The sequence below is a fragment of the Lissotriton helveticus genome, chromosome 4_1, assembly GCF_964261635.1.
Source record: "Lissotriton helveticus chromosome 4_1, aLisHel1.1, whole genome shotgun sequence".
NCBI lineage: Eukaryota > Metazoa > Chordata > Amphibia > Caudata > Salamandridae > Lissotriton > Lissotriton helveticus.
Window position 1 is genome coordinate 1,980,208,463 of NC_136063.1, and position 13,945 is coordinate 1,980,222,407.

Below are 13,945 nucleotides of genomic sequence, written 5' to 3' on the forward strand. Positions count from 1 at the left end.
ATGAGAGAAGTAGCAAAGGCAGGAAACTGAGGGTTAAAGAAATGAAGCAGTGGAACTAATAGAAGTTAAATGTGATAGAAATGTAATGAAAAGAGTACAAAACATTTACCTTATAATTGTCGTTAACTTAGTCACTTGTTATTTTTATACTTTCAATCTGTGAAAGAAAGAACAAACATTTGAAAAATATTAAAACGTATTTAAAAATTAGAAAAGACAAGGGAAAAGATTGAAGGACAAACAGTTTTTCAACAACTTTGACACTTACAGAAGCCTCTGCTTCTCCATGCCCCCTACACAGTCCTAAAAATATACATTTTAAACTAACAGTATCTTGATGCAGATGAAGTGAGGCCTATCTTGCAACATGGTGCATCTTTTGCACTGCTGCTGTCTCACAAAAGTGACGCAACGGCAGCGCAAAAGAGGTGCACAGCCATCATAAAACTGTCCCTAACATTTTAAATGATTGTTTCAGGATGCCAATAAGGTGTGTCCTATCCAGAGGTTTGTTTGAGGTGAGGCCTACTTAGGGTTGCAGATGAAATTTAGACGTGTTGAAGAGTACAGAGGAGATAATACATGTCCATGCCTACCAATGAAGTGAGTCATGTCCACTTCACTCTTGAACAAAAGCCAGACCTCCTCTGTCTCCCTGGACAGGCCTAAACTTGATCTGCACAATGTGATTCGTAATGTTAGGAAACACAGGTAATGTAATTGAAAAACGTGCAACTTCTTTTGCTCATTTCACAATCACATCACTTGTGTTTCCTTTGCTTAGGTATCTCATTGTGCAGATGTAGTCCAGCATATGAAAGAGTACGCAGAAGTGCAGCACTGCATGCAACAACTTTGACACTTACTGAAGCCTCAGCTTCTGCATGCCCCCTACACAGTCCTAATTATAGACATTTTAAACTGACGGTATCTTGTTGGAGATGAAGTGAGGCCTATCTTGCAACATGGTGCATCTTTTACACTGCTGCTGCGTCACAAAACTGACGGAACAGCGGCGCAAAAGAGGCGCACGCCCATCATAAATCTGACCTTAACATTTTAAATGATTGTTTCTAGATGCTGATAAGGTGTGGCCTATCCACAGATTTGTGTCAGGTGAGTCCTACTCAGGGTTGCAGATGAGATTTAGGCTTGTTGAAGAGTACAGAGGAGATAATACATGTGCAGGCCTACCAACGAAGTGAGTCATGTCCACTGCACTCTTGAACAAATGTCAGACCTCCTCTGTCTCCTGGAACAGGCCTAAACCTCATCTACACAATGTGATTCGTAATGTTAGGAAACACAGGTAATGTAATTGAAAAACATGCAATTTTTTTTGCTCATTCCACAATCACATCACCTGTGTTTCCTTTGCTTAGGTATCTCATTGTGCAGATGTAGTCTATCATATGAAAGACTACGCAGAATGTGAGCACTGTATGCAACAACTTTGACACTTACAGAAGCCTCAGCTTCTCCATGCCTCCTACACAGTTCTAAATGTATATCATAAATACAAAAAGTACAGAATTAATTATACATGTTAAATGGTTTATTTTTGCTGTTCTCAGAATTTATCAAATTTCACTAAAAACAGTGACTTGAAGGTATTCATCATATAACAGCGGGGAAAAAAACACAATCAAAATGATTGTGTTTAAAAAACCCATATAACATAACCAATCAAAAATCAGAACTCCTTAAAATTAACTTACTTTCCATGACGTCGAAGGATATCCTATGAACAGCATACACTCTGTTGTGCTGTTATTATTTTCAGCCCGCCACTTTCTGAAAGAAAAGCTCCATCGTTTTGACAAATATGTTACATACAATAAATGACTTCTCGCTCTCTACCACACTTTTCCACAAGGCCAAATCGTGTAAGAGCCATTTATAACTCTTGGAATTCTTCTAAGCAAATCCCGTCATTTTCTTTTTCCGCAACTTTCAGAAAGAAAACGTTCAAGATCACTTTCACAATCCTGTACTAGTAATATCTTACCCTTCTTGCTCACTCATGTTCCACATTTCCTATGACACTGATACTGCTTACTTTGAAGCAGACTTACACTACCTCTATGACTACTATAATTATTTAATTCTCTACATCACTTTTAATCACAAAGCAATTTAAAACAGTACATAAAATTATATCAACCCCTAGAATCATTATAGGCCAGTTACCTACCCTAAATTCTTTCTTCTGAAAACAGAAAGTAATAATATTTTTAATAAGATGTGTAATAAGTGGATGTTGTCAAAGGACCATCATGTCATATAATAGCTGCAGTTAGAAATGTTCTTCCTAAAATCAACGACTGTGTAGCCATAACATTTGTAATTAAAGTTGAAAACTTATTTTCATCAGGTTTATATAGTTGGAATTTTTAAATGACATTATAACCAAAAGTTTGTTCAAAATATGTCGACAGCATTACAGACTTACATTACCTCTACTCCATGTTTTGATTGGCTGCTTGAATTAGCTTATTAAAAGAAACAGTTTTTCTGAACTCATTCAAAGTGCAGTTATTTTTCCATGACGTCAAGTGTTATGGTAAGAACACCGTTTGCTTTGGGAAATACTCTGCTGTCCTTTAACTAATCCGTGCCCACCACTTTCTGTAAAAAAACCTTCTTTTTTTTCAGGAAATAGTTAAAACTGAAAAATAACTTTTGACTCTGTACTACACTTATCCTCAAGGCCAAATAGTGTAGGAGCAATTAGAACCTCTTGAAATTCCTCAGAGCAAATCCCGAGATTCTTTCCCTAAAATTTTGGTTGTAAAAACACCAGGTAAGAATTTTTAAGGTCAAAAAGCAATTTTTTTTTGAAAGTTAAAACAGAATCATTGCAGAATGACCAGCCATTTCTAGACTTCAAATAAGCTGTGTAATGTCCTGATGTTGTTGAAGGACCGTCATGATATATAATTGCTGCAGTTACAAAAGTCCTTCCTGATATTGACAACTGCGAAGCCACAAAATTTTTCATTAAAGTTGTCAATTTTGTTCCATCAGGCCTACATCGTTGGAACATTAAAATGACATACTGGCCATATGTTCGTATAAATAATGTGGACAACATTTCAGACTTACATTGGCTACACTCCATGTTGTGATCAGCTGCTTTTACTAGCTTATTAAAGGACACTGAAACCTAGCAGAGCAACGACCAATTAGCTGTACTTCCTCAATGCCATCAAATTTAATATTTAAAAATTCAATTCCATCTCTATTTCTGTATTTCTCAAAATCAACAACATTATCCATTGATCCATTTACCAGACCTCTTTCAACATGTAAATTCCTTCTTAAAATTATACGGCAATTTAAGCACACATTCAGAGTCTTTTCAAAACCAGCAGTTTTAGATATAGTCTTCTCTAATGAATCCAATTTTGATTTCAAATTCTCAGACAAAATAATTGTTGCTCCCATATGCTCTACTCTGTCAATAGCTTCCAGTTTCACAATCTCTTGGTTTTCTAAATGCAACATTTTGTTGTTGAAGATGGCACATTCTGCAAGAGTTGGCATCAAACATATTCCAGATTTCTTCTCAGTAATTTTCTGAAAAATATTCTCAGGCACAACGTCTTCTTCTGGATACAAATTTGACAGTAATCGTTGCTTGTAAAGCTTCTTTCCCATGCTCGGTCACTTTTCCAATTCTAACATCTTGTAGAATATTCTTATAATCTTCATCCTTAGCTTGACGCATATTTTCACGCAGTTCAGCATAATTGAAGTTTAACCATATATTGACGTTGCCAATACTCCCTAGGCACTTCCTGGTATCTTCATGCGTGAGCATTTTGAACACAGGTTGTCCTTTCACTGGTGTCAGCTGCAGAAGATCACTGAAATCAATGATGTGTTTGCCACCAAATAACATATCATACTCTGTTTTGAGAACTTCTTGCATTCTCAAATGCACAAAGGCAAGCATGACATTGGAAACCATGCTTACTTCGTCAATGATAAGAAGTTTCATTTTCCTCAAGACTCTTGAAACTTCACAACAAGCATCTCCAGATAACTTGTGGTATTGTAATTTGTTATCATGCTCCACTGGCAGCATCAGTAGACGATGCAAAGTAATACCTTTAATGTTATGTGCTGCCAGTCCAGTTGGAGCGGTGACAACACAAGGCAGCGATGACTCAGTCCTTTTCTGCAAATAACATGAAATTGCTTTAATGAGGAAACTTTTTCCAGTTCCCACTTCTCCACTCACGTACAGTCGGACAGGCTTCAACGACGTACATGAGCACTCTTTCTTCTCATGACTTAATCCATGATCTATTTGGTTGGTAACTTCGACATATATTTTCCTCTGCTCAACGTTGAGTTGTCTTTCCAAGTCTTCTAAGTTAACCGCATCCACCTGAGCATGTGCCATGGCTCTTTCCACTTCAATCATGGCAGTGGCAGCTTCATTTTTGATAACTGGTCCTCCTAGTGGATCCTGACTCAATGAAACAGAACTCTGACTGTCCTGAGAACTGTCTCTAGCAATCTCGGCTGCAATCGTTGCTTCCTGCTCGATTTCCGCATTCAACATTTCTAGATATTTGGGAAAAACAGGACATTCTATGGTCTCCTTGGCGGCATTGAAAGAGTCTTTGTAACAGAGGAAATCTCCAAGCAGTTCCTCTTCTGCACGCCAAGGCTTGAAAAGTTCCAAAAGTGCTAAATAGAAAAACTCTTTTCTTTCAGGAGATTCGCCACTCAATTTTCGATGGTTTACCAAGTGGCATTTTCTTTGCTTTACCAGACATCCCTCACTTCCAATTACAGCATACACTCCTTTATCAATATCTTCTTTGATGTTCCTCTTGAATATGAAATTTTGTAGAACCTCATACAGACAAACATTCTCGAGGTGACTGCTTCTATTTGGATAATATGTATCCAACATGTTGGTCTTCAAAATATCTGTACTGTTTGGCTCCTTTTCTGCCAAATACTCAATTTCCCGTACAGGTTTCAGAACTCTATTACGCGTTGCAGCAAGACCAAGACTCGCCCAAATGATACTCCTGGATTTGGCATAGAGACTTGCTGAAGACAACCGGTCAGAACATTCGTAAGCTCCGATTTCTCGATGCGACAACATCTTCAGACTGAAACTGTACAACTTCTTACTGAGGCTCTTTTCATGGGAAATGTCCTCCCACATATCCTTCAATTCTGTCTTTTCTTTTTTGGTGATGTAAGATGTCACATACCGAGCCACAGCCATACAGTTATCAGCCACAAACTGTATATCCATGTTAGCATTCCACATGGACAAAATCACTGGGTTGTAGTCGTTGATGTACTTGGACTCTTCGTTCCTTTTCAAATTGTACATATTTTTGGGTGATTTCTTCATCACATTATGTCGCAGTGAAGACATCAAACTGTTCACTCTTCCTTTAGAAATCACCGGTCGTGGAAAGGCGAAACGACATTTTGTGTAGAACTTGTCCTTGTTTCTGAATTTACGACGACAGTACTTTCCACAACAATGGCTTTGGAAGCGTAAAACTTGTTCTCTTAGGCTTTTGTCTTCCTTTGCCTTTGGAACAGCACATGTAGAATACTGTTCTATGAAACTCATCACTAAGTCATCCGGATCTGTTCCAAAATTAGGTGCATCTTTGATCCACAGCAGCATATGTATATGAGGAGCACCTCTTGCTTGGTACTCCTTTCTCCAGAAGAAATCCAACACCTCTCCAAGAGGTGGATTTTTCTTGTTCATGATGAAAGACATCATAGCTTCAAATCTATGATTGAAGTACCTGCATACATTCACTGGATCCAAGGAGCACAGTTCTCCGGGTGTCTTGAATTCGATATTTTCAATGTTTCCATTTGCCTCTCGTAGAAATTCAAGTAAATCTTCCCAGCCATACTCGGCACAACTGAGAGTGAGGAACCATGTGGGAGTTCCTAAGTTCCTCAGCATATATTTTAAATCACCATGACGACGGTACCAGTACTCATTAGTACCACGCTGACACGCCATGAGATTAATCAGGTGAGAATCCAAAATACTGTCTTGCACATTGACTTTATCCATAAAGTCACTTGCCGAGATATTTTGCATCTGTACACCACTTTTCAAGATGTGGTTCACTGCATATGACAGTCCAGACAAATCGCTTTCAAACAGTAGATTAAACAAATGGGGAATGCATTGACGAAACCTAGGATCTTCTGCATACAATTGTAAAGTCCGGTATTCAGAAGCAGGAATTTGATCAGGTCGCTCATCATATCTTCCTCCTTGACCTGTTGGAAATAGCTGTGGGAAACACCGAGCTTCCAAACTTTCCTCCCAAACACTAATGGGACTTCCTTTGGCTTGTTTCATTTGAAACAACTCAATAGCATTCCCCATGACTTCCTTGGAATGCAAAGGATGAACACTATAATGTTCATATATTTCTTCATTTTTAGAGGCTTCTACTTTCTCAATTTGACCAGGACACAAATCGCTATCCTCTTCTTCACTTACTTCCTCTTCTGCAACATATACATTCTTGTAGTACTTATTGTTTTTCTTCAAATACAATGTTGCCTTTTTGACTTTCCTAACATCCACTAAATCTTGCCAGATTTTCTTACTCTTTGTTGGAACCCCAATAACTAAGATAACTAGAGGTTCCTCTTCCACTTTCTCTACTCCAATTGTATTAATGTTTTTCTTCAAATCTAGAGGCAAATAAACAACTCTTCCCTTTAATCCTCTCTGTAAATCTGATGGAGGCAATTTCCCTGTCTTTGGCTCCATTCGTACAATAGCCTGAAAGAGATGGATACTTTGAATCAAAATAGATTCATAAGTATTTAAATCCTTCAATTCAGAAGGAATCTCAACCAATTCCAGATTATTATGAACCGCTCTAGCAGGCATCCGGTTTTGATTTAGTTTGTTACAACAATAAGTACACACACGTTGATCCAATCCCAAATCAAAACAATTTTCTACCATCAAGTATGTTGCAAAATCCTTCCATTCACTATTATTTTCACTTTCACTTTACGCATATAAATCCACTAACTTAGTCTGATTCTTATAATAAGTGCGTCAACAACACACACAAGTAAAATTAGGCCTCTCACTTGATTTCACCTGAAACGTGGCAATTTCTTCCTGAAAATTATCTGTACTGGAAACCTGTACACTATCTTCCACATTACCTTCTTCTTCTGGGTCAATTTCAACATTCTCCTCTTTACTTGCAAAGTAACAAAACTCAATTTCGTCACAAATATTCTTCACATCTACTTCAGAACCATGCAATAGAGCAGTGCATAATTGTTTAAGCATAATTGCTGGACTCTTAGCATAATACAACATTCTAACTAATTTCCTCACTTTATTATGATGCACTGCTAGCATCCTGAAATGATGAAAAACACTCTGGCATACTCTCCTGGAAAGACAAGCCAGTGAATGACCATGCAAACCTGTCACTTCTCTCACTCTGCAAGGATCTAATTCTTGCAACAACTTCATTTTCTGTTTTAAAGTTTTCTTATTAAATGTCCGTACAAAATCACAAAGCAAATTGATGGAATCCTGTCGCACACTGCAAATACTACTACACTTCCAGATATACACTGGTCCCTTAGGACGTCTTCCTAAAACCTCATTACCTAACACCTCTTCTGCCTCTGTTGTCACAAGTTTTTCTTTTTCAACTGGACAACCATCTTTCACCTCATAAGCTCGACCACTGGTGTCAACTGCATGCACCAAATCATTATCCTGGAAATAACTCTCCTCATTAAAAAATGCCTCACAACTTGAACTATGCATCCATTCTCCTGAAAAAACTTCACAAAAATTACTACGATTAACTGTTCTCTTCCATCTACTATTTCTTTTGAAATCATAAATTGCCTTGTTTAGCTTCCTAATTCTATTGATTATCAAAATAAATAACTTTCGCTTAATTTCAAATGCCTGATCAATAATTTTCTCAACTTTTTTTTTTCTCTTATAAAAAACCACTTTCTGTTGACCTTTCTTAATATTTTTTAACAAATTGCCAATTATTCTGTTACGGAACATTCGTCTACGAATGTCCCTAAACTGATTTTTCCTTCTACTACCATGCACAGAGTTATCTCCTGCTCTAGCAGTAACATTTATGATTGGCCTTTCCTTTCCGTTTAAATTGGTTCTCTTTTTCTGGACTAAAACATTTTCTGTAGTACTACTTTTTTTTCTACAAATGTTTCTTAGGAATGATTTCGTTGTCTTACCCGGAGCTTTCTTGGTGACTTGACGAGTTTTTATTGTAGAGGACTGCTGCAAGCATTTAGTAAGCTGCTATCTTTGACGTTTTGTAGCCTTTCGGTTTCGTTGTTTAGATGGCATTATGTACTTTTCAAAATGATCTGCAGTTGAATCTGTGGTCAAATATAATTAAAAATGTTATTAACCACTATTAGCAAACAGTAAATCAATAACAGTCGTCAAAAATTTAACACACTACTTGTCATTTTTACATACAATAATTTTTAGTGCATTGGCAAATTTAGTAGTCACAAATAGTAGCAAAGAAATGGAATGCTTCTACATTTGACCTGTGCTGTTTTATATGTGAATCTGAACTAATTTTATGAGCATATTTGACTATTTTATTAAAAACACTACACACAACCTGTTTTTGAAGTTGTGTTTAATTTTTTTTCATTTCAAGAAGATTTTATTGAGAGAAATAATGATCCAAATAATAGCAATCAAAATACAAAGAGGTGATACATTCCAATATGAGAAGAACGTGAAAACATGGATAACATTTGATCAGTAACTAAGCTCAATGTAAGTAAAATTGGAGAAAAGGCAATCAATATGAAGTTAATGAAATGAGCCAATAAAGGAGTACATTATTCAGAACGCAGAGCGTATCAGTCCCTAAGATGAGGATAGGGGCAGGGGAAGATAATAAGAAGAAAAGAAAGAAAGAAGGAGAGAAAAGACAGCAGAAAGAAAGAACGGGATGAGAGGACAGGAAAGAGGAAGAAAGAAAGAAGAAAGAAGGAATCCCACAGGAATAACCCAAGGTAACGCAACTACCAAACAAAAATTAGGTAGACAGAACAGCAGGAAATTGAGGGACTACACCTTTCGCGGAGAGTTCCATATAATCATCTAGGGTAGCCCAAACCCCATTAGAGATGGAAGGCGACAGGTGTGCTAGATCTACTGAGGTGTGAGCACTGCGTAAGAAGGAAACCCATGCCCACCATGTATGGTAGGAGACAGACGAGAAAGATTTCCATTCCATAAGGATAACTTTGACCGCTACAGATAAAAGAAGGTCTAATAGTTGTAATTGCAACGGATCAAGGGGAAGAGGCGTAGGAGCAGCCCAGGGACCTAATATAACTAAAGGAAAAGAGAGCCGGAGCGCAGTGTCAAAGATAAGAGACAAATGTTGCTGAATAAGGTCCCAGAAAGGTTTAAGTAAGGAACAGTTATAGAACATATGTGAAAAATCACCCGCCTCTACGCCACAACTCCAACAGAGGTCATCCTCTTTAAGGTTGAGGGAATGAAGACGTACAGGAGTCCAGTGGAGTAGATTGATCGAGAAAAACTTGGACTGTATTAAGGAAGGAGCTATTTTATTACGTAGCGCTAATTTGCCAATGGATTGCCAAGCTTCGGAAGATATATGATCCGTAATATTGTGATCAAAATGACGCGACCATTTTTGCTGTGCAACCGTCTGATCAGGAAGCGAAGTAGAGGATAGAAACCTATATATGTGGGAAGCAACATGACCCGCTTTGAGCCAAATACAAAACAGGGAGATGGTGGAAGAGGAGGGGTGAAGACGAGTTTTCGAGACCGCAACCTTGATTTTAAGAAAGGTATAGAAGTCTAGATTTGTTAGAGAGTGTTTGAGCGCTAAGGTAGAGAAAGGTAAGGGCTCACCAGAATCAGTATACAAATGTTGTACAAGAGAGACACCCTTCGTCGCCCAGTATGACATGAGGGTGGGAGTGATATTAAGTTTAATTTTGGAATTACGCCAAATGGAAGACCATCTAGTTTTGTGCAGAGGAAATGCCATCTTTCTGTCCACTTTCTTAATTGCGACAATTGTATCCATAATTATAGAGCGGGAAAACAGAATATGCAGAGTGGAAGTAGTACAAAAAGAGGCAGTTGGTAAAGGTGCAGCTAAATCTTGTTCTATGAGTAGCCATAGAGGAATATGACGGGTTGGGGGAGAAAACCATAAGGCACCTTGAGAGGCCAAAAAAGCAGTTTGGTATTTTTCCCAGTCCGGGAAATTACATCCCCCCATGTCACAAGGTCTACGTAAATGTTTATATGCTAACCGAGCACGTTTGCCGTTCCATAAAAATTTGGAGGTGATACCATCAATTTCCCGAAAAAAAGAGTCAGATAATTTAATCGGAATCATGGATGAGACAAAATTGATAATCGGCGTGATCATCATTTTAAGGGTTTGTAGACGACCCCACCATGAAATATGTTTTGGAGACCATGTATCCAGAAGACGACGAACTTTAGTAAGAGTTTGAGATTCATTATAGGCAACCGTGGTATGTAGCGTGGGAACAGAAATAAATGCCTAGATATTTGAGATGGGTAGATTGCCATTTAAAGCCAGTCGAACCCATATGAGCAGGAAAGCAGTAGGCATTTAAAGGGAACATTTCTGTCTTATCTTTGTTTAGAGTATAACCCGATACCTTAGAAAACAAAGAAATGGTGTCAGAGATAGCAGTAATGGCCAACGCGATATCGTCTGAGAAAATGAGAACATCGTCAGCGTAGGCTGCAGTTTTAAGACAATGAGGGCCAAAAGAAAACCCTTTGATATCAGGGTGTAAATCAATCAGCCGAAGGAGAGGATCAATAGATAACAAAAACAAGAGAGGGGATAAGGGACATCCTTGTCTCGTGCCCTGGCAAAGATTAAAAAAAGAGGATGTAGAACCATTAACTCTAATATTAGCTTTAGGTTGGGAATATAAAGACATTACCATGTTAATAAAAGAGTCCCCAAGGTTATGTGCACATAAGACAGCTCGAAGAAAAGGCCAAGAGACCTTATCGAAGGCCTTCTCCGCATCGAGGGCCAAGGCCGCGGCAGGTAATTGGGATCGCTTAGCCGCCCCAATAATATGGCAGAAAGTGCGAATATTATCTCTTGCCAGCCTACCCTTAACAAAACCAGTTTGGGAGGGGTGAACTAGATTGGGAATAAAAGATTCTAGACGTTTAGCCAGGATTTTAGCAAAAATCTTCGCTTCCATATTGAGAAGCGAAATAGGGCGGAAATTCTTAGGGTCCGAATGGTCCTTCCCCTCTTTCGGGATCACTACTATGGTGGCTTCAGCAGCCGTACCAGAAACAGAACCATTACGAACAAAAGCGTCAAAGACAGCTTGTAACTTAGGAACAAGCAACGGGAGAAAGGTTTTATAAAATAATATCGGATATCCATCTGGGCCAGGTGCTTTCCCCGAACGGGTGGCCTTGATAGCAGAAACTATTTCCTCAGGTGAGATAGGTTCATTCAGAGTGGGGCGATCTTCTTCTGATACTGATTGAATCGGAATCGATTTTAAAAAATCTTGGCATTTGTCAAAAGAGGCTTGATGAGAGGGGGTATATGATTTGTTATAGAAATCGCGAAAAACTTCAAGAATTTCCTCAGTTTGGAATTTTTTAGAGCCAGTATGATCCTTAATAGAAGAGATCTGTGAGGATTTATAGGAAGAATCTTGGAATTTTAAGGTAGCAGCCAAAAGTTTGCCAGCCCGATTCTGCAAAAGTAACTTTTTGGACTTTTGTGCTTGGAAACCAATATGAGCTCTTTTAGTGACAATTGTATTATATTTGTATTTTAGGAGCTTAATTTGTTGCAGGATAGTCGGATCTTTAGTATGTCGAAAGGAAGCCTCCAGAGTCTTGATTTCAGAAGATAAATCAGTAAGTTCTTTTTTAATCGCTAAATTACGTTTGGACATGCATGCAATAACTTGGCCCCGGAAAGTACACTTAAAAGAGTCCCATAAAGTTATTGGAGAAGATACAGAATCCTCATTTTCACGGAAAAAAGTGTTTATATCCGATGAAAATTCTTCCACCTGGGAAGAGTCATGTAACACTTCCGTATTAAGTCTCCAGGAACGACCACGTGGTTTCGGAGCAAAGGACGATAGAGTAAAAGTGACCGCAGCATGATCCGAGATGACAATGGGATGTATAAGCGGGGAAGAAGAAGCTGAGACAAGAGAAGAGTGAACTAGGAGATAATCAATACGAGAGAATGAGGAATGAGGGGAGGAAAAGAAAGAAAAGTCACTACCAGTGGGATTATGGAGACGCCAAATATCATGCAATTTAGCAATGGAACACATGTTAAGCATCTGTTTGTGTGCTTTAGGTGGACGAAACTGAAATGCAGAATTCCTGTCCAATAAAGGATCCATTGGTAAGTTAAAATCCCCACCAACAATGAGATTGCCAGCATGTGGGGTGTTGTGCAATTTTTTAGAAATTGAATTCCAAAAAGCAGGGTTATCAACATTCGGAGCATAGATATTCATAACAAACAAATCATGTTGTCCATCCGACAATTTAGATAAGAGCCAGCGACCCTCAGAATCATGCTCAGAAGAGAGAATTGATAAGCCTGAATTCCTCGAAACTAACGTAACCACACCATTGCGTTTACCAGAAGCATCCGAACAAGACACATCCGACACCCATTCTTTCTTTAAGAATAACGCTTCTCTACTAGTGATCTTAGATTCTTGAAATAGGACTAAGTCCGCCGAGAGAGACTTACAATAATCTAAGATTTTAGATCGTTTCACCGGATGATTCAAACCCTTAACATTAAGGGATAATACATTTAAACCTGGCATCTAACGGAAGGGGATACAAACGAAGACAACATTGATAACAGAGAAAGGGCGAAGTTCAAAAATATAGGAGACCAACCATTAATCAAAATAGATGTTACGGGAGCATCCATGTGGGAGAACCAGGAAAAAAGAAAAGACAGAAGAGGAGAAGAAAGACTAGAAAAGAGAAAGAGAAGAGGCAGAGGGGGAGGTCTAAAAGAGACCCATATCATGCAAGGGAGAACGTGGAAAAGGCGAGTAGGAGACCCGTACTAGGAGCAAAAGTTGGTAAAGAAGAATAGCCCACTATTAAAAAACAACTGTCAATGAGATAAAAAAGCAATAGAAAAACCATACTCATAGAAATACATTTGACAATGAAGTACTAAATCGCTATAAGAAGAATAATACAACTCAGAGTAGATTAGCAACACCACAGCGAGAACAAGATCGTATATTAAAGAACAATAATATAAAATGTAATAAAAGCTGAATTATGTACGAAACATCCTAAATAACATATATCATTGTGTGACTACAGGAACAAATATGCACTGAGACCACATATTAATAATAAAAAACACTTGCATAGAACTATACTATAAAGTGGAATTGTATAAGAAAGAAAAAGAGGAGCATGAGAACAGCATATAGAGACGAGGAAGAAACAGAGAGGGAAGATAAAAAGGAGCGGAAAGAATAAGGAGAATTCTACACAACCATAATATAATGAAACCTAGTATAATGCAAATGTAATACAAAATGTTAGTGAAAGAAGTAATAATACTTTAATTACAGGCAATAAATCTGCACACAATAGCTATAAAAAGGCAGGTAGCATGGAAGTTTAAACAGCAACAATATAAGTGAAAACACACCGTAACAAAAATAGGTAAGAGGAAGAAAAAAGGAAAAGATAAAGAGGTACAAAAACTAAAGAGGCCAGATAAGTCGGGTAAAAGAAAAAGAAGAAAAAATTGAAAGGATCTGAAAAAAGTCTTCTCGAAGGATAAACAAGAGAAAAAGATGGGGAAGT